Genomic DNA, 20,119 nt, shown 5'->3' with positions numbered 1-20,119 from the left:
CGCTGATGGCCCATGGTGCCAAATGGCTGCAGTGACTTGGGGGTACCTATAATCTGGCTGCCTCCAATCTCAATGTGAAGAGCGTAGAGGAACTATTCAGTTAGAGGAAACATCTGGTGAATCCACTAGTATATAGCAGTTGTATGTATCTGGGATGGGGATGGGGAGGATGAGGGAGGCAGAGGGGGAAAGACAGATAGTGTTTCTCATTAAGTCATTTCATGTGTCTGGAACAACCCTAGAGAGCTTCCTGGGGTGAAAGGGCTTGACTCTGTGTGACTTTACCTCCCTGTTTGTCTTTTCCTGCTTGGTGGCTTATGAACTCAGGGAGACAAATCCTTAGTGCTGTTTCTCAAAGCCAAATAGAATGCAGAAGGTAAACTTTCTAAAGAAACTTTATGGGACACTTTTCAAAGCCCTAGAGAAACAGTTTTAGATTTTTCGTGTTGTTGGTTTTCTTTGTATGACTGCAATCTGCTCTTATCAGCAAGGCATAAGGTGAGACACTTACAACTGTTGCGTCTGCAAGGGGAAGTGGGTACACCTGCTGTGGAAGTGCCAGCTGTGAGGGGCGGGAGAGGCTGGCTGCGCAGGGCTGGGCTGTGGCCAGGACCAAAGGCTGTGCACATGTGACAGCATGATGGGGTGGGTGGTGTGACTGTGGGTGTGCTGTGTGTTATGCACATGTTTGTGACATGACTGGGGACCGAGCTGTAGCTGTCGTGTGTGGATCTGTTGCATGTAGGTTGAAACCAGGATGTTCTGACAGTGCCAGGAGCCAGTAGGGGAGATAAGGCCAGAGAGCCTCAGTGTCAGCTAGATGGGCACAGAATGAATTGCTGTCACCTGAATTTCCACAGAGCCAGTGGGCCTGTGTCTGGCAACACTTGATGGTGTTGGAAGGCTTCCATGCCTTCTCTAAGTGGTCTGCAGCATTTCAGCTGGAAGCCATGGAAATGTATGCATGGAGTTGCGACATTTTTGGCACACTTAGCCACACCCAGTACCCTAGAAGCATAGCAGGATGAGGAGACAAGGCTGGGCCCTTGGTTGCAGACCCATACTGTGCCTCATGCTTAGCTAAAAGCCTGGTTATTATCACACAGTAAGGAATCATGATGGAATGCAATCTCCTGCTGAGACAGGGGTTAATGTTCTCTATCTTTTGAGTAATTGGGGTTCAGGGCAAGCCAAGCCCTGGCCTGGGTTCTGCAGTTGCTTCCTGCAGACTTTGCAGCCCTGCATCCCCTGCTACCATTGTGAGGAGAGCTCTTGCACACCTTGGAGGGTTTGAGGTGGAGATTATGGTCCTGTTGTTGACAGACATTTGGGTCTTTATCCCAATGGCTACTAACCCGCTGCCTAGACATGGCATGGCCATTTAGTTTACATGGCATGGGGGTTCTGCCTGAATGAGCCGAGGTTGTTCTTCTATTAGTGAGCAAAATATTGTGGCCAGTAAGTAGGCAATGGAGGCCCCTGACCAGGGGAAGCAAACTCATGCATGCAGGGCTACACTCCCCACCCCGTCCCTGGCAGTTAACAGAAAGGTGAGAGTTGGTCAAAGGAAGGACAACTCCTGATGTGAACAAACATGACTCTCTCCTCATATTACTTTTAAAAACACTGATCAGTCCTCTCTGAAATGGCCAGAACAAAAATATGTGCAAAATATATTTAGCCTCCTGGTTGCCAGTTTGTGACCCATGTGAGAAGCAAAATTTAATTATACATGATTGAGAATTCTTTTTGCCTGCTGAAATCTTTCCTGATCTTCCAAACCCAGCTTAAATGGCATCTCTGTGACACGTTCTGACTTGCTTCTTTAGACCAAATGAATACTTGTCTCTCTGATCCTTTAGTATCTCTATCATAGCATCCTACCTAATAAAAGAGTAATATGCAAAGTAACCATCACTCCCTCACTCCATCACAAAGATGGCAGCGGCCACAGAGCTGGAGCGAGCAGGAGGCATGGGTTGTGCCCGGTGATGGAGAAAGCCAAGCTTCCCACCTGCCCTGGCGGCACTGGGCTCCGCTCAAGGCTACAAAGTTTCAATTATAGAAGATAGATAAATCCCGGGGGGGGGGGAAAGAAAAAAAGGAGAGTCTGGGAGCTTGGGTCACTGGGGGGCATGGCCAGCCTGAAAACGGCCATCAGCCCCTCACCCAGGCTGGACAGGCACCCCAGCGGGAACCCCACCCTGATCCGGGAAACCCTTCAGGGCAAACCAGCTGGCCCCTACCCATGCACCAGGCCTCTATCCTATATAATAAAAGGGTAATATGCAAATTGACCCTAAGAGCAGAACGACTGGGAATGACTGGTCACTATGACACACACTGACCACCAGGGGGCAGATGCTCAAAGCAGGAGCTGCCCCCTGGTGGTCAATGCGCTCCCACAGGGGGAGCGCTATTCAGCCACAAGCCCAGCTGACGACTGCCAGCACAGCGGTGGTGGTGGGAGCCTCTCCTGCCTCCTCAGCAGTGCTAAGGTTGTTTGGCTGCAGCTTAGGCCTGCTCCCCACTGGAAAATGGACATCCCGGGCTGCCAGAGGGATGTCTGACTGCCAGCTTAGGCCCAATCCCCCGGGGAGCGGACCTAAGCCAGCAGGTGGACATCTCCCGAGGGGTCCCAGACTGTGAGAGGGCACAGGCCAGGCTGAGGGACCCCCCTGAGTGCACAAAGTTTTGTGCACCGGGCCTTTAGTATTAGATAATTCACTCATTCATTCATTCAATAAGTTTTCATTGAATAGTTTAGCAATTCAATGAAGGCTTATTTAATGACTGGGGTTCTAGAAATGAATAAATAAGAAACAATACCTGCCCTTAAGGAGCAACTAGTGTGAGGAGAGATGGGAGAACAGACTGACTGTCAAATGTGTAAAGGTTGAGGGTCCCCAAGGGAGACTGGGCCAGGTACTGGAAGAAGAAAACAAGTAAAGCAAGCTGAGGAGGGAGGAGGCCTCTCCTGGCCTAGTAAAATTCCTGAGCTTACCCCTGGAGTTGTGACTCTGGATGGCCTACTCAGTCCCTGGTGAGTAACTCTGTACCTGGGGTATAAGAAATGGAGGGCTTTACTGGCACAAGAACAGACATATAGACAAATGGAATAGAATAGAGAACCCAGAAATCAACCGAAACCCCAATGCTCAATTAATATTTGACAAAGGAGGCAAGAGCATACAATGGAGTCAAGACAGTCTCTTCAATAAATGGTGTTGGGAAAATTGGACAGATATAAGTTAAAAAAATGAAACTAGACCACCAAATTACACCATACACAAAAATAAACTCAAAATGGATAAAGGACTTAAACATAAGACGGGAAACCATAAAAATCTTAGAGGAACCCACAGGCAGCAAAATCTCAGACATATGCCAAAGCAGTATCTTCACCAAGACAGTTCCTAGGGCAATGGAAAGGGAAGAGAAAATAAACAAATGGGACTACATCAAAATAAAAAGCTTCTGCACAGCAAATGAAACTATCAACAAAACAAGAGGACCCACTGCCTGGGAGAAAATATTTGCCAAGGTTATCTCCAATAAGGGTTTAATCTCCAACATTTACAGGGAACTCATACAACTTAACAAAAGGAAGATAAATGTTCCAATCAAAAATGGTCAAAGGATCTAAACAGATACTTTTCGAAAGAGGACATTCAGAAAGCCAAGAGACATATGAAAACATGTTCAAAGTCACTAATCATCCGAGAGATGCAAATCAAAACAACAATGAGGTACCACCTCACACCTGTCAGAATGACTAGCATCAACAAATTAACAAATGACAAGTGCTGGCAAGAAACACTAATCAGAAAGGGTATATGCACCCCTATGTTCATATCAGCACAATTTACAATAGCTAAGATTTGGAAACAGCCTAAGTGCCCATCAGCAGATGAGTGGATTAAAATCTACACAATAGAACATTACGCTGCTGTAAAAAGGAATGAACTCCTGCCATTTGCAACAGCATGGATGGATCTGGAGAGCATTATGCTAAGCGAAATAAGCCAGTTGGAAAAAGATAAATATCACGTGATCTCACTCATTTGTGGACTATAATGAACAACATAAACTGATGAACAAAAACATATCCAGAACAGAGAAGCATCATTCCTCAGAGGGAAGGCAGGGGAGGGTGGGAGGAAGGGGGAGAGATCAACCAAGGACTTTCATGCATGCATATAAGCCTAACCAATGGATACAGACACTAGGGGGGTGAGGGCATGAGCGGGGAGGTGAGGTGGACAATGTGGGGATAAGGACACATATGTAATACCTTAATCAATAAAGAAAAAAATAATTAATTGAAAAAATGCAGGGCTTGGAGTGGCTGGAAATAGGGAGGATCATCCAGGGCCTCCAGGACTACAGATCTTTGCTTTTACTCTGAGGCACTGGGGAGCCAGCTGAGTGGTTGGAGCAGAGGAGTGACAGGCCTGACCTTGGATTTGGAGGCCCACACTGCAGCCTGCATATGTTGGGAGGACAGAAGGAACAAGACTGATGACAGGGAGCTGTATCCCCAGTGCCTGGGCTTGCTCCCTTCGTACTTGCTGAATGAATGAGTGAGTAGTGATCCTGGTGGGATGTGCAGAGCTGCTGCTCCTGGAGAACTCCCTCCTGCCACTGGGGTTGCTTTCACAGGTACCTACTTGGGTATCTCATGGGCATATCAGACTTACAAAACTCCTCACCATTTTCTTCAAACCTGCTATTCCAGCAGTTTTCCCATCTCAGCTAATGGCATTCCCACCTTTTCAATTGCTCAGGACCCAAACTTCAAAATCATTAACTCCTCTTTTTCTCTCATATTCCATGCGCATCCCAATATCATATTATGTTGTCTCTGCCTTCATAATATTCAGAGCCAAACTCTTGTTACCACCTTTATTGTCTGTGCCACCATCATCTCTCACCTGGATATTTGCAACAACCTCCTACCATATTTCCTTCTTATATAAAATTAGAGGTCTGGTGCATGAATTCATGGGGTCCCTCGGCCTGGTCTACGGGATCAGGCCAAAACTGGCTCTCTGACATTCCCCAAGGGGTCCCGGATTGCAAGAGGGCGCAGGCCAGGCGAAGGGACCCCACCGGTGCACAATCGGGGCTGGGGAGGGACTGTGGGAGGGCTCAAGGGCGTGTCCGGCTCTTCTCTCTCAGTCCCAATTGGCAGGACCCCAGCAGCAAGCTAACCTACCAGTTGGAGCGTCTGCCCCCTGGTGGTCAGTGAACGTCATAGTGAGTGGTTGAGTGGCCACAGAACAGCTACTTATAACAGCTACTTATAATCCTTATAACCATTTTTTTAAATTCTATCTGGTGAATTGCTTGCCTCCATTTCTTTCTCTTTTTTTTGTGGAGATTCTCCTGTTCTTTCATTTGGGGCATGTTTCTTTGTCTCCTCATTTTGGCTGCCTCTTTGTATTTGTTTCTATGTGTTAGGTAGATCTGTTATGACTCCCAGACTTGGTAGGGTGACCTTATGTAGTAGCTGTTCTGTGGGACCCTGTAGCACAGTCTCCTTAATCACATGCACTGGGTGCTTCAGGAATGTCCCTTGCATGGGTTATGTAGCACCTCCTGTTTTAATTGAGTCTTGATTGCTATTGGCTCATATGTGTGTGGGGTCGACCCTCAGGCTGATGACTGTGAGGATCAACCCTGACCACAGTGTATGAGTTGCCATGCAGGTGCTGACTACATGAAGCAGAATTTGCCTCAGCAGTGTGTGGTGTCTTCCAAGATCTCCCTTTGGATATGCTGTTTGTGAAGCTAATTAGATCCTGCTCTGATATTGTCTGAAGCTGGCCACTAGGTGTGTTGATTCTAGGGCCTCTTGGGAGGGACTCTGGAGCGGGCCAATGTCAGATGCTGCCTGTGACTCACCCTGGGCAACCTGTTTGGAGCTACAAAGTGATCCACAGTTTATGGCTGCCTCTGCTGGACCTGGGTGTGCACAGGAAGGATAAAGCTACATACCAAAGCTGGCTTTTACCAGCCCTGGGCTTGGGGGCAGGTCAGTAAGAGTTCTGAGGAACCCCGGGGTCTGCCTCCACCTCCTCCACCTGTTGGCTTGGCAGCTGGTTAAGCTTGGTCACTGAAAGACCCTCTGGTGGTAATTAAGTTGCATGCGCTAGATTTTTAGTGAGCGACCAGACAGAGGCGAGAGGTGTTCACCAGATCTATACAGATTTAAACTTGGTGCCAGTGCTAGGTATGAGACACTCAGCAAATGTCCCAGGATATACCAAGTCTAGATGCCACCCACTGGGTACTCGCACATCTTTATGATATGATGTGGTCTCAGGGAGTCGTCAGGCAGAGGCCCACAAAGTTTATTTAGCCCAAACAGACCAAGATTTGGCCATGGGAAGGGAAGGCTCTGTACTGGTTGGATGTGCAAGTGAAAAATTTCCCCTGTCCTAGAGCCACACAGCTCAGTCTGTCCCAGATTCTGCCAGGAGCCTGATCTCTGCAGGATGGGGCCACTGAGAATCAGGAGAGGGGGAGGTGCAGGTCAGGCTTGGAGGAAGTTGGAAGGTGTGGCACCCTCCCCAGAGCCACACAACTCATTCTGTCCCAGATTCTGCCCAGACCATGGCAGGGCAGAGCTACTAGGAATCAAAAGGGTGGGGCCACCAAGAGCCCAGAGAGAGAGGCTAGTGGACCTCTTATGAGGAGGAAGTGCCAGTCAGGTTAGGGTTAGGGTTACAGTTAGGGTTAGGTGACCAGGAGTGCCTGCCCTGGGGAATCTAGCCTTGCCACAGTGGAAAGTTGGGAGAATGGCCCCGACCCCAAAGCCACACAACTCAGTCACTGACACCCTTGAGTCTGCCTAGACCTCTACACCCTGGCCTAGGTAATTGACTCCTCAACAGGGCAGAAGCTCCATAGGTTGGATTGGCAGGGAGTCCAGAGTAGGTTTATTGCATTCCCCAGGCTGATACTGCAGGTAGGGGAATATTCCAACCAAGAAAGATGGTGTCTGCGGTGCAGTACTGTGACACAGCACAGGGTGTCTTGTGGTTGTTTCTTCAGCTTTCTGCCCAGGGCCACAAACCACCATCTCTCCTCACACAACTTCAGTCCATTCTATCCTCCCTGCACTGGAGCCCAGGGTGAGTAGCTAAGAATAAAATTTTGTACATTGGCCTTCTAAGAGGGTGCCTGTGGCCCTGGATGAGTAGCTCAGTTGGTTAGAGCATCATTCCAATGCACCAAGACTGTGGGTTCTATCCATGGTCAAGGCACATATAAGAATCAACCAATAAATGCATAAATAAGTTGAATAACAACTCAGTGTTTCTCCTGCTCTCTCTCTCCCCACCCCCCTCTTTCTTAAATCAATTAAAAAAAAAACTTTTAAAGAGGGTGCGTGTGTCTCTACCAGACTTCACCTCTCCCTGGTGTACAGAATCCCTGCTTATATTCACAGCCAGGTGTTAAATAGGTGCCTTTTCATGGCTCTGGTGCTCTGGGCCGGGGAGCCTGGCATGGAGTTTAGACACCACATTCCTCTGGGGGAACATTTGCAGCTGAGATATCCCTCCATATTCTCAGCCTCTGCATGTGGGAGTGGGGCCAGCCCTTTTTGCATCTCTGTATGTTCTACCTGTCTCGCTGTCTCTTCTTTTGTAAATCCTTGATTATAAGACTTTTCTTCAGCTAGTCTTCAGTTGGTTATTCAGGACAATAGTTCTATAATTAGTTGTAATTTCAGTTTGGTCTTGGTAGGAGATGAGTTTAGCCACCTACTCCACTGCCATCTTGGATCTCCAAGGATTCTATCATTGAGGAGCTGAGATTTTAGTGGAGGGAGACAGGCAAAGGAAGTGCATTTGACTTGAACAATGTAGAGATTAAGGAATTAAGAGCACCAACCCTTCCACAGTTGAAAATTTGCATATAACTTTTGACTCCTCCTAAACTTAACTATTAATAATATACTGTTGACCAGAAGCCTTACTGATAACATAGTCAATTAACACATATTTTGTATATGTATTATATACTGTATTCTTACAATAAAATAAGCTAGAGAAAAGAAAATGTTATTAAGAATTCATAAGGAGGGGAAAATGCATTTACAGTATTTATTGAAAAAAATTCCTGTATGATTTTTTCAAACCTGTTGAAACCTGTGTTACTCAAGGGTCAACTGTAAAGACAAACACCTTCAGATAGTAATAAATGTATGAAGAAAATAAAGCGGTATAATGGGGCTGGGTTGTGATGTAGAAGCGGCTGAGGAAGTGATATAGAATCTCTTCTGAGGGGGTCTTGGTCTCAGATCAAGTTGGTTCTCGATACGTTGTCAACATTACCTCATCCTGTGAGCATTTATATGTTATCTGCCCAAAGCAGTGGTCTGGGTGTACCTCCCAGGGGTCTGTACATGGGGGTCTGGGTATGAGGGGCTGAAGAGAAGGGAGCTGTAAACATGGGGTACCTTCGTAGGAAAGTTCTGACATCAGTTGTCCTTTGACAGAGCTGTTAGTTGTGCTAGATGAAATAATGGTAGTGGCCTGAGAGCTTCCCCCTGGTATTCTTATGAGCCCAGCTCATGCATATTGCCTTCTTCACATGTGTGAACACTGCATCATCTTAAATACAGCCTAGACATTATCTCATGCCATCGCAACCCTTGTCACACTTGAGTACCCTTATTCATTACATGTTTGGGTATTTCCAGAGCCCAGTACAGAACTGACACCTAATAAGTGCTTATCAAATGAAAGAATAAATGGTGACTTTTTCCTTCTGCTTCCTCAACTGACTGGCTTATTCCCGTTCACGCATGAAGACTCAGCTCACACATCTTATCACCTTGTGTCCCACCTGGGAAGCTTTTGCTCATCCTTTACTTCCTCTGTAAAGCCTTCCTTGACCTCCCCAGGCAGAGTTGATCCCTCCCACCTCTGAGAACTCCAGCACATTCTATTCCCCTTATGACATCACTAACCACTCTAGGGGTATTTTCTTCTAGGACTCTTGTCAAGTCTCCTAACCTGTAGTTTTCTCAATGGCAAGGACTGTATTTTGGTCATCTTCAAATCCCCAGCACTAGCCCCTAGAGGGCGCTCAATAAGTATTTGTGGATTTTTATTTTATTTTTTAAATAAATTGTCAATTTTGCTTTAGTGTCCTATATAGAGTTATGCTGAAGCTGGATTGTTGTGACTCATGAGAACCACTTGTTAAATATTTAGGAACTTTGTGAGCCAATTGTTAAACACAACCATTGTTAAAAATTAAACTCCAGTATATGAGAAAACAGAAGACAAGCTGAAATTGAAGGACATTCTACCAAAATGACCACCTAAATGCTATATGGGATCTTGGATTGGATCCTAGAACAGAAAAAAGACTTTACTGGGAAAACTGGTGAAATCAAAATAAGGTTTGTATTTTAGTTGCTATGATGTACCAAGGTTAATTTCTCAGTTTTGATAAATTTTTTATAACTATGTAAGATATCAACATAAAAGGAAGCTGGGTGAAGGGTATAGAGAAACTCTACTGCTTCTGCAACTCTTCTGTAAGTCTAAAATTACCTCAAAATAAAAAAATTAACTGTTAAACAAAAATATTAAATCTCAGAGGGAAGGTAGGGGAGGGTGGAGGTAAGGGGGAGAGATCAACCAAAGGCAAGCATATAGGCCTAACCAATGGACACAGACAACAGAGGGTGAGGACATGAGTGGGCGGATGGAGGGTAACATGGGGATAAGTACACATATGTAATAACTTAATCAATAAAAAATTTTTAAAAAAGAATGACCCCAAAGTCATTCACATAAATTTTACTACAAAAATCAATCAATCAATCAATTTTATAAACCTACAATTAAATAAATTATATTAAAAACAAAAATAATAAATACTTAAAATCCAACTCTTCCAACATATTTTGCTATGAACTATGCTTGTGAGCTGACTCACATCTATTGCAACTGAACAGTTTGCTACTGTGCATGTTGTCACAACATGTGCTTGGTGATGACACTGTCATAGGTAGCTTGAAATAGGCCACAGTGGGAATATTTATGTCATGAAAATCTGGGAATTACACAAATCAGGGCTTGGATTCTTGTTTTGTTCATTTCACTCTAGACACAAGAAAGTGATGGAGAAAGTGTAAATAATGTACATTTAGCTTAAAACCGTGTCATCTCACGAGGCTGGCATGGCTCAGTGGTTGAGCATTGACCTATAAACCAGGAGGTCATGGTTCAATTCCTAGTCAGGACATATGCCCAGGTTGCAGGTGCTGGAGGCAGCCGATCAATGATTCTCTCTCATCGTTGATGTTTCTATCTCTCTTTCTCTCTCCCTTACTCTCTGACATCAATAAAAATATATATATTTTTAAAGTGTGTCATCTCTATAGCTGTTACTTAGTGAGTAGCACAAAAAAATTGAGGAAATATGCTTCCAGTACATGGAAACTATTCTCTGATTCAGCAAATAAGTTCTTTGAATCTTTAATGAAATTGTCAAGTCCTAACACTTCTTTATTGTTTAACTTTCTTCTTACTCATGAACATAAATGACAATGTCACCCATCACTCTATTATAATTGTAAGTTGATTATGATATTCAGCAAAATCTATGAAAACATTATATAAAAATCAATTGGCTATATGTAATTTGTAAAAAAGAGTAATATATTTCATTATTATTCATAAATTGTGTGCTTTGCATTCTTATATAATAAGTAAGTGTATATCTATATGTATATAAATGCATTCATTTTCTTTTGAGGGATGGTCGCTAAACATTTACCAGAACACCACTAGTCCTAAGTACTAATTACTATTTCATCAAATGCATTGACAGAAAAAGAACACAAAATTGACAATTCATTGCCAGACATCTTCTTTGTGCCAGACTGTCCTGTCTCTTTATGTTCATCATCTCAGTTGTTCTTCACCTCAACTCTGGGAAGTGTGCCCATTATGGACACCATTTATGAGGATAATAAGATGAGGATACAGTGACTGGACTAAGGTTAACTAATTGGAGCCAGGATTAAACCTTACATCTGTCTGAGTCCAAAGCTAGCTATACTAGTTTCCTAGGGCTGCTGTAACAAATTACCACAAATTTAGTAACTTAAAGCAACACATTTATTCTCTTACAGTTGGAGGTCAAAAGTCTGAAATGGGTCTCACTGGATTAACATCAAGGTGTTGGCATGACTGTGTTCCTTCTGGAAGTTCTAGGGGAGAATCTGTTTCCTCACCTTTTCCAGCTTCTAGACACCACTTATGTTCCTTAGCTTTTGTCCTTGTCTTCCATCTTCAGAACCAGCAATGACTAGTCAACTCTTTCTCAGATCCCATCTGTCCGACCTTTGCCTCTGTCATCACATCTCTAACTCTGCATCTCCTGCCTCCATCTTTCACTTTATAAGGACCCTTTTGATGACATTGAGCCCAGCAACAAAGTGCAGGACACTCTCCCCATTTCAAGATCAGATGATTCTCAACCTTAGTTCCATCTGCAAACCCTATTTCTGAACTTTGCCGTATAATCTAACATATTCACAGATTTAGGATGTGGACATCTGGGGGGGGGGGCATATTCTACCTACCACACTTGTGCTTTTTCCATGACCCTTAATCACCTTGCCTCTTGTTTTAGTGTTTATATAATCCAATGCAAGGCCCCAATTATTCTCCTGATACTGGTATGCCACACGTCCTATTCTCTCTGTGTTGGGGTATGATATCTTCTTTCCTTTGGTCATTCTCCCAGCATGCCAGAGTGCTGAGGGAGAATGTTTTCTACTCCCTGGGACTTTTAATCCTGGCATATATTTTACTTTTGTTCTTACTAAGGTGTTTTTAAAATAGTTTCCAGGATTTTTGTGGATTACTGGCTTTATCAAAGCTCCTGTTCATTTTTTCCTTTCCCCAGTGCTTGCACGGGGCCAGTATTCCCCTTTCCTATATGGTAGGTCTCATTGTACTATGGTTTGTGCATTCCTACTTTCTGAGCCTATTTCTAGTCACCAGCCAGGATCGTGCATTATTTATTTGCTCTTCTCACAGATTTTTACACTGCTGTATTCTAGAAAAGTCCTTTTCCCATGCCTGCAGATGAGGCATCTGTCTGTCTGGGTTTAATATTGTTCTCTGACTGGTTTTCAGAGTCAGACTCTATAAATAATAGCTCCCCATCTTCACTCGTTTCCTCCACACTGAGATCCCTGATTCTGGTCAAGGTCATAAGAAACTTCCCAACCAATGGCCAGATGTTGCCGCTCCCCCAGGAAGCCTTCATAACAGCCAGGCCCACCTCTTTCTTCACTGCCTCCAGCTCCAACTACAACCTCCTTGTTTCCCGCTTCCATCCTTGCCAAAAGTTCTTTGCCCCTCCCTTCTGCCTAGCAGATTCTCACCCACACATTGAGGCCCAGTCAGAATACTAACAACCTTGAGGAAAACTTTCCAGATCATATCAGCCCAAGGGACTTACTCTCCTCTGAGCACCTCCAGAACTTATTGCAAGTAACACTAATTTTGATACTTTAACATCTACCACTATGGAGAAGTTGCAAACTAGTGGCTGATGTGTCAAATAATGGCCACTGATATGTTTTGTTTGGTCTGCATGTGGCTTGTTTCTTTTTAAATTATTTGCTAACATGTAGCAATTCATAATCTTTTTATATCATCTGGATTTCTGGCTTCTTTGAAAGCCAGAAAAGTCTAGTAATACTGAGTCTGTATTCTCATAGGATGACAAAGGTTAGCTGGATTAGGGTGGCCATATCTCCTTTAGATGAAGCCTGTGGCTTCCAGCTCTGTACATTCCTCTCTAACTCCTTATTGTCATATTACTTCAGTCTCCATTCATTTTTAGTATTTGCCTGACTCCTAAAGGCATTCTGAAATTCTGGTATTTCTATGCTTGCCTAAATGTCCAGCTATATTACAGTCTCGTGGAGGAAAGAAACTTTATTTTGAATTTTTTTTGTTTCTCCATGCTGCTCTGTACATAGTAGATGCTCAATAAATATTGAAATTAAAGAATTTCCTGCTAGATGATTCTAGAATGTGTAAAAATTTACTTTTACTACAAGGTAAAGCTTTATAAATGAAACATTTGTTGAGAAAGTACCATATACCTGACTCAGTTTTAGATGCCTCAGAACAACAGAGAAGGAAACTGAGACTCCAAGAGCCTACAGAGCAGGGATGGGCTATAGATCTGGTAGTTTCTTGGGTAAGTAAGGGTTAATGCCTTTCTTTAATGAAGAAGCTTTGCTAAGTGTCAGTGCTGCAAGCAGTAAGGAACTGCCCCTGGTGCTCTCCGTAATGTTTGTTCACAAACTCTGACAGTTACTTTGTTTGGATAGAAATTGAGCATTTATTAAATGACCTTTCTGTGCTGGGCATTTATTAAATAACTCCGCAGTTATTCGTGGACTGTCAGGAATTCTGAGCATCCTGGGAAGCCCACTGAAAAGATGAGGACAATATAGGTGGATTGAGCCTAATTGTTGATGAGATTTGGAGCCCATTTGATGAGTCATGTGCAATTGAGAGAAGCCTCTACTCCTTGCCCATATGTGCATGGAGATTGTGCTACTCCCTCATGCTGTCACTAGTGGTACTGACATGTGGTGCAGGATGGGAAAATGTGTAGAAATTATGTGTTTGATTGCACAGTTTCAAGCAGAAAAGAATGTGAGAATACCAAAGACGGCCACTGGGACAAAAATCTAGTGCCATGTGTTGCTGAACAGCTGCAGGAAAATTTTCTGGACACTTGGGTGGAGAGAGGTACGTTTGCCAGACATTGGTTCTGAGTAAATTTGAGGGCAAAAAAGCTGTAGAATAAACAGACATGGTGCACCTAGTAGCTTGACTGTGGAGCTTTTGTCTGCCTTCTTTGCCATTCTGTCCCAAGCAGCCACCACCAGTTCCAGCCATGGCTAGGAGAGGAGGGAGGTGGGAAGGCTTCAGCCCCAGGGCTGTTAGGTTTCTCTGGGCCTGATGTGCTCACAGGCCCTGCTTAGAGCCACCAAAATGCTCAGGTTCAGCTGGGTGGGCTGAACCTCTGGAAAGGAGGAAGGTCCTGGATTAATCCTAAAGAGGCAGGATAGGGCAGAGTGGGGTTGGGGAAGGGAGTAGGGCAGAAACTCAGCTAAGGGCATTTATGGGAGCTTTAGTCCTTCAGACTCTATAGAAAGCAAGGAATCTGTAGCCTTGGAATCACTTAGAACTGGGTTCAAGCCCCTTCCCCATTTCTACAAGTGTGGCCTTGGGCAAGTCACTTAATCTCCCCAACCCCAAATTTACTTCCCTCTGTGTGTAAGTGGTCATGAGGCAATGTTTGGGGCCTGGCCCATATTTCAAGAGATGGGAGCTGTGAGCTCTGTAATGATGCAACCGAGCAATAAACTATCATATTGGTTACTAGTTATTATGGGCTTACTATGGAGACAGACATTATGCTAAGCCATTTAAATCCATTATAACCAGTACTTGCTCCATGCAGAGCAGTTCCAGAGCTGACACTTCTAACTAGACCACCCGCCAAGCGTTAGCCTCACTTCACACTTGAGGGACCTTGAAATTTTGGAGGCACTGGCGTCAGAGACAGAGCTTGGGACTTTAGACTTCTGGCTCTGCTATTTAACACGCTGTGTGACCTTGGGAAATTTACTCAACCTCCCTGAGCTTCAGTTTCCTGATTTGGAAAATGGCCAAGTCCAAAGCCTCTGGCAGCCTATATAGTGAGCAGCAGTATCCTGCGGGAGAAGGTGGAGGTGAGGAAGCTCAGAATCTTCCAGAGAACGTGAATGACAGCACATGGATGGGTCTGTGGCTTTATGAAGTGGAGGCAGGTCTGGAACAGAAACTTGCTAGAGTGGATGTGCCCAGCTCACACTACCCACTTAGAGAGAGCGCAGATGAACCAGATAGGCAGGCACAGCCATACCGTGAGCTGCTGTTGCCACCTAGGGGAAAGTCGGTGACCAGGAGCCCAGGTTGCTGTTGCTGTTGCTGTTGCTGCAGCTCGACTGAGGCTGAACACTACAGCACATTCCTGTCTCCTGCTGGTTTCCGGAGTGGAAAGAGGCTGCCAAGCATTGCTCCAGGAATGGGGAGGGGAGTGAGGAAAAGCAGCTGAGTGCTGCCTCTGGTTTGGAAGTTATAAATAAATCCATCTGGAAGTGTTTGGGGCTGTGGGAGCCTGAGGCCAGCCCTTGCAATTCAGGCCATGTGGCACATATTTCCATTCACACCAGACCCCTCCCCCACCCCCACCTCCTCCTGCCAAGTCCCAGGAGACTGTCTGATTGGCTTGTCTGCTCTAGCCCTGGCTGAGCTGGGCAGGAACTTCTCAGGCCCCAAATCTACTTCCAGCCCCTGTTCCAACCCTCCTCTCCTCACAGTACAACACTAGTAATATCATGTCTGAGAAAGTGCTTCTAAAAGTTTCATGTGCCACTCAAGTATTGGTTGAATGAATAATAAATTTTCTATTAAGCATTTAACTGGCAGTACATTCCCCTTGCTAGAAAGAGGCCTTGTGGTAGTTATGTAAGTTGTTGCATTATTGACTTTTAGCTCCATCTCAGAATCATCTTTGCCCATTCCAGCTAAGGCTGGCTGAGGTGCAAAGGCAGTGCCCAAGCCTTGTTCCTGTTTCTATCCCCAGCACCAAGGGTACTGCTCAGTAGATGTTGGTTATATAAAGGGTTGAGCTAATTTATTAATGTAACAAATACTTATTGCACACACTTATGTACTGTACACCCTGCTACATGCTGGGAACACTGTAGAGAACAAAATAGAGTCTCAGCTCACTGAACTTTTGGTCATGGTGTTTCTCAATGAGAGTATTACTGGTACTTGAAGTGAGACAATTCTTTGCAGTGTGGGACACTCTTGCGCACTCCTGACTCCTGACCCTAAGTGCCAATAGTACCCTGGAATCATTGTGAAAACCAGAAATGCCTCTACACATTTCCAAATACTTACTGGGGACAGGAAGATCCAGCCCTGGCCGAAGGCTACCATTGATGAATTTGACAGTGAGTGAGAGAAAGAAGGCCAATCCCAAGGTGTGAATGTGTTGAGTCCTCTAAATCCACATATAAATTGGTGGTTTAGAAATGGGAGTTGAGGCCCAGGATCCATTAAGATCCATAAGGAAAAAGGTATTGAGGAAAGGTGTAGAATGAATCCTGGATAAAGGCCAGAGCTAGAGAAGTAGCTTCCTGATGGTGTCTCTTCTTTGCCCCTGCACTTCCAGCCCACCGTCAGCACCCTACTTCAAGGCCTCAGCTTGTGCCAAAACCATTGCTGCAGCCTCCTAACTGGTTTCCATACTTCTGGTCTCTCTGCCTTCCATAATTATCTTCTTAAAACACCGCTTTCATCATGTCCCTTCTGAACATTCACCAGGTCCAACCTCCTCAGCCCTGAATTTTTAACCCCCCGTAGTACAGCTTCCTGTCAACCTGGCACTCCCTTCACACCAAATTCTTCTTTCCAGGCTCATTGTTGCTTGCTGGGGCTGACCAGCAGACCCTGAGTGATGGATGAATGATTACTCTGACACACATTTCTGTGAAAGAGAGGGCTAAGGGACTGCCTGGCTAAAGGAACCAGACAGCCCCGTTCACCTGCCTCCTTAGACTTTTATTGTAACAAAAGCTTGAACTAGAATTAACTATTAGATGCTATCAGCAGGGTAAGCATCCTTGAGAAGACACATGCATCTGCAGTGTCCTTTAAGCAAGGATGTCTAAAGAATAAACATAAAGATTCCAGCAAAACACCCAGGGGCTCAGACTTATTTGGAAAAGTCAAGGCAGGGTCGGCCGCCTTTGGCAAGTACCCCTAGAGGCCTCCGACTTTTCAGAGATTCCTCCATACCGACTTTCCAACCAAGTCCCGTGCTTCCCCACAATTACTGATCTCCCTAGACCCTATCATCTGGCCATACAGAGCCCAATACACATATTGTCCTTCTCTTCTCCATGCCACCTCCTCCCCTGAGATACCCTTTGAACCTCTCTCCATTTGAAAAAATACACTCAGGCTTCAAGGCCCAGCTCAAGTCTCTTCTCTTTTGTAAAGCTTTACCTGAAGAGGCAAGCAAATGTTTTCCTATGTCTGTATTCCCCTCTGCAGCTCTTCATATAAACCATGGTGCTGTCTCTCCAACTAAACTAGGAGTTCTCTGAGGGCAATAGTCATGTCTCATTTTGCTTGTAATCCAGTTACCGAGCCTGGTGTGAACAAGTGGAGAAGTGGTCTTGGGGTTTGGCTGGTGTGACAGGGCAAAGAGGAAGTGGAATGGTTTCCCCCAAGCCCGACTGTGGGTCCACTTGAGACACTTTTAACTGCTCTCTCCATAAGCACTGTATTCAGATGACAGCCTGTGAAAGAGCTGGGGAGGATAAGGGAAAGAAATGGAGAGGCAAGGCAAGGGGCAGGCAAAGGAGAAATATGGAGATGAGAGGAGAGGTAGGAAGGATGAAAGAGGAGGGGGAAGCCAAGGTCTGCATCAAACAGCTTACATACATAAGGGTTTCAAATAACCTGGAATGGAATAAGAAGAGATTTGGGATTCAGAAACTGAAAGCAGCTGCTTAGATAGGTCAGCTGAATATACAGATAATTAATAGGCATTAGTGCCCTTCAGTACCAAACCGTGTTTGCAACCATATCCTGCTAGGATCAAATGCCAAAACACCTGTTTAGTAAAGAGCAGAAAACAGCATTGGCATGAGAAAGCTGGAGAATTCCTCAGAGAGCTTTTATTAAGGGCAATAGGGACCATTGGAGTCCCATTGTTGCCCCACACCACTGGCCGGCTTCTTGCCAAAAAAAAGTGGGCATGAGAAGAAAACCACATGTCATGAGTGGCTAGTTTCCCAGAGGCCATGCAGACACCTTTCATACACACAAGATCATTTGATCCTTAATGAAACTCTGAGAGGTGGTTAGTGTCCCTATTTTACAGATTACAAAATTGAGGTCCTGGGAGGGTTAAGAATCTGACCCAAGATAACGTAGCTCAAAAGTCTTGGATCCAGGATTACAATGCAGGCCATCCCTCCCTGGTTGACAGCAATTTGCTCCCCATTCTTGCTGACTTTGGCTGTGGGGCTGATCTCCTTGGATTGATTTCTTTGACCATAAATACCATCAGTTTTTCCTGGCTCTCGAATGAGCTCTCGGAATCATGTGCCATTCTCCAGTTTCAAGCTGGGTGTGTTTGCTGGTGGTTCATGAATATGAAGCAACGGGCCTTATCCTGAGAATCAATGCCAGGGTGCTTTGGTTCCCAAAAGATACTTCAGGCTTCAGGCTTTTAGCCTATGGGACCAAGTTTTCTATTTTCTCTTTCCTCCCAAAGACCTTCCAATGGTTGATGGTTTCCTGCTTTCCCAGCCAAGTTTAAAAATCCTTATCAAAATCATGGTACCTTTGAGATGTTGCCCACACTGTGTTCTGACTGCCGTTGCAACCCTTCCCTATCTGCTCAGTGGTTGATGGATGCAATCTGTCTGCTGCCAGCCTATGAGTGGTTGTGAGCAGAGGACAGGAGAAATAGACAGGGCAGGTGCGGACAGTGTTTCCCAGAATTTGATGTGACATGGTTAGGCCAGCTAATGGAGGAGCCAGTGGAGGTAAAGTTGGCTGGAACCAATTAAGGGGCAGAATGACCCTCTGCATGACCCACATAGGGTTGTGGCTTTGGGCTGGGGTAGATTAGCTAGAAAAATCAATGACAATAGTTTTCTGGAGTCAGGTATAGTCTGGGAACCTTTTGGACTTGGCTTAGAGTTATGTGTCCCACACAAGTTGTAGGATATCAGGATTATCAAGTTGCATGCATGGCCTACTGGCATCTTGTTGAATAACAAAATTTTCAGTGATATACACCAACAAGCAGGGTAACAAGTCTCTGGTTTGAGTTTTTGCTCTGATTATTTTAGTGAACGGGATTCTTCTACACCACCTTCAAAATCTACTTGGAATCCATCACTTCTCACCACCTCCATTACTACCATCCTAGTCTAAGCCATTATGCTCTCTTGCCTGTCACCAGTCTTCCAAAGTGATGCTGTTAAAACATAGTCTTGGTATGTCAGTCTTCTGCTCAACATCCTCCAATTGCTCCCATCTCGCTCATATTAAAAGTCAAAGTCTTGCCCTGACCGGTTTGGCTCAGTGGATAGAACGTAGGCCTGTGGACTCAAGGGTCCCCGGTTTGATTCCAGTCAAGGGTATGTACCTTGGTTGCGGGCACATCCCCAGTTGGGGGGTGTGCAGGAGGCAGCTGATCGATGTTTCTCTCTCATCGATGTTTCTAACTCTCTATTCCTCTCTCTTCCCCTCTGTGAAAAATCAATAAAATATGTTTTAAAAAAGAATGTTAATTATTGTAATCTTCCATGAATATTTAAAAAAAAAGTCAAAGTCTTGAGCCATGGCCTCTGGCACCAGCTACATCACTACCAGTAACTGTGGCCCATTACAACACTGCCGACTCAAAGCACAAGTGGTTCTGGAGGTACTTGGAGAAGCCAGGAGTGCTGGACACACTGACCAAGTTTTTGAAAGCATCACTTAGGAGCTGCTACCACCAGAAAATCTAGAAATAGAGCTGCTTTACATAAAATTTGCGGAAATGAAAGAGAAATATGAAGCTTTGTAGAAGAAAATAAAGAACTGAAAACAAAGCTTGCTCAATATGAACCACCTCAGGAGGAGAAGCATGCTGAATAAGATTCTTCTCAGTTGAAAAGACACTGAAAAGTGGTTTTGTATGACTTGAATACTTTGTACAGTATATAATCTTTTCTGAACAGATGCTAAGAACTTTTAATATGTTCGATTCACATATAAACACATATTCTTAGAATCACCAATAAAAACTCAATATAACTTTCTTTGGGTCTTAAAAGTGAATCCTGAAAAAAGCCTAAACACAGCCATCTAACTCATTACCTTAAAAGACATTCTGTTTACTAGTCTGACTAGGAATGATGGTACTGGTTGTATTTTAGCCAAGGAAGGTTAGCATGAAGCTGTTCCTTAGTTTAGTTCAGGATATGAAC

General features: G+C 44.6%; 1 pseudogene; it reads left to right on the top strand.

The window, feature by feature from the left end:
* The first annotated feature begins 14,736 nt into the window (after window positions 1–14,736).
* On the top strand, window positions 14,737–19,787 carry LOC118653491 (annotated as a pseudogene).
* The last annotated feature ends 332 nt before the right edge of the window (window positions 19,788–20,119 follow it).

This window comes from Myotis myotis, unplaced genomic scaffold (assembly GCF_014108235.1).
Source record: "Myotis myotis isolate mMyoMyo1 unplaced genomic scaffold, mMyoMyo1.p scaffold_m19_p_4, whole genome shotgun sequence".
In the NCBI taxonomy this organism is placed as follows: domain Eukaryota; kingdom Metazoa; phylum Chordata; class Mammalia; order Chiroptera; family Vespertilionidae; genus Myotis; species Myotis myotis.
Note: the sequence above shows the minus strand (reverse complement) of the source record. Positions and strands in the feature narration are given on the sequence as shown.